Source organism: Octodon degus, unplaced genomic scaffold, assembly GCF_000260255.1.
Source record: "Octodon degus isolate 3935 unplaced genomic scaffold, OctDeg1.0 scaffold00037, whole genome shotgun sequence".
Lineage (NCBI taxonomy): Eukaryota > Metazoa > Chordata > Mammalia > Rodentia > Octodontidae > Octodon > Octodon degus.
In genome coordinates, this window is record NW_004524613.1 from 4,192,432 (window position 1) to 4,194,675 (window position 2,244).

Sequence of the window (2,244 nt, forward strand, 5' to 3'; positions counted from 1 at the left end):
GGGAGACTCCTCAAAAATCTAGGATTGGGGCCTGGGTGATGGCTCAGTAGAATAAGTGCTTCCCTGGCAAGCACAAGGGCCTGAGTTCAATCCCTGGTTCCACAAAACAGAACGAAACAAAACACCTAGAACTAGAGGTTCCATTTGGCCCAGCTATTCCCCTGCTGGGTATCTTCCCAGAAGAGTTAAAAACATAGTGCCACAATGATATATGTGTCACCATGTTAACCAATAGCAACGCAATTTGCAATAGCTAGATGTTGGAAACAACCCAAATGCCCATCAACCAAGAAATGGGTAAAAAAGATGTAGTTATTTTGTACAATGGAGTGCTACTCAGCCATAAAGAGGATAAACTGGAAGTAAATGGATGTAACTTCAGACCATACTCATATGTGAAATAAACTAGTATCACATGTGCAAACATATCATCTCCCTAGCATGAGAAACTGGAAGAGTAAATAAGGTCCAAAATGCATACTTGCAATAGATTTGTGAGATTTTTGTTGTGTTTTTTAATGTATTTGGTACAGGATGTCACTATACAGCCTCCCCAGTGCTGGGATTACAGGTGTGTGCCACAATGCCTGGTCTCAGTGGCCGGCTCAGCATGCCCCGGGGCAGGGCTGGTGTGGCATGTGGTGCAGGGAATCGAATCCTGGTCCCTGCTCTTGCCTAAGCAGGTGCTTAGTCTGCTAGTCTGTTGAGCTTTCTTGCCAGCCCACACAATACATACTGTAAAATGGAAAGAAACTTCAAAAGGAGAGAGAAACTAGGATGGAGAAATGAAGAAGGGAAAACCAAACACACACACACAGACACACAGACACACAGACACACACACACACACACACACACACACGATATGTAAGTGGGGGATACAGCTCAGCAGGCACAAGCAACTGCCTGGCAAGCACAAGGTCCCAAGTTCAATTCCTGGTACCAATGTGTCAGATAGTTCTATTACTAGTTTCTCTTAGTTTATTAAAAAGAAAAGCTTGGGTTAATGTTGTTTGGACAATTAAGTACTGATACCTTGTACTCTGAGTAACTAATTTATTTATTTTATTTTTTTAAACATTTTAAAAATATTTTTTATTTTTTTTTTTACATCTATTTAGTGTGTGTGTGTGTGTGTGTGTGTGTGTGTGTGTGTGGCCAGCTCAGCCCACCAGGGGGCGGGGCTGGCTGGCATGTGGTGCTGGGGGATCGAACCACGGTCCCTGTGCTTTGCCAAGCTTGTTCCAAGTAGGTGCTTTAGACCACTGAGCCATCTCTCTAGCCCCTGAGTAACTAATTTAATTTTTAATTTTTTTTTACATTTATTTATGTGTGTGTGTGTGTGTGGCCAGCTCAGCCCACCTGGGGGTGGGGCTGGCTGGCATGTGGGGCTGGGGGATCGAACTGCGGTCCCTGTGCTTTGCCAAGTTTGTTCCAAGTAGGTGCTTTAGACCACTGAGCCATCTCTCCAGCCCCTGAGTAACTAATTTAAAGATAACAGTATGCAATGTATTAATCATTGTTACCCTCCTATTACCTTGTTTTGATTTTTTTCCCTCTTTTTTAAATATATATTTAGTACAAGTGGTGTGCATGCGGGTCTAGTATAGGGTCTGCAGGGTTTACAGAGTTTCACTACATAGATCTCACTCGTAGTGATTCTTCTGTATTTAGCCCCTAAAGCACTAGGATTACAGGTGCTTGGCACCACTCCCAGTTTCAATCACCATCTCATCAATCCCGTGGGCATGGCTGGCACAGCAAGCTGGGAATCAAACCCCAGCCATTGTGGTTTCTTTTCTTCTTTAAAAAAAGAGAAAAAAATAAGGCCAGCAAGATAGCTCAGTGGACTAAACACCTGCTTAGGCAAGCGCAGGGACCAAGGTTCGATCCCCCACACCACATGCTGTACTGGCCCTGCCCCCAGGTGCACTGAGCAGGCCACTGAGACGGGGTGTGGTGGCACACACCTGTAATAACAAAGCTGGAGAGGCTGAAAACAGGAGGATCACTACAAGTCCGAGCTGCGTTGGTGAGACCCTGTACCAAAAACATTAGAAAAATAAAAAAGAAAAGAAAAAGAAAAAGAAAATGTTGGGGGCTGGTGAGATGGCTCAGTGGTCTAAAGCACCTACTTAGAACAAGCTAAGCTAAGCAAAGCACAGGGACTGCAGTTCAATCCCCCAACACCACATGCTGGCCCGCCCGCCCCCTGGTGGGCTGAGCTGGCCACACACACACACA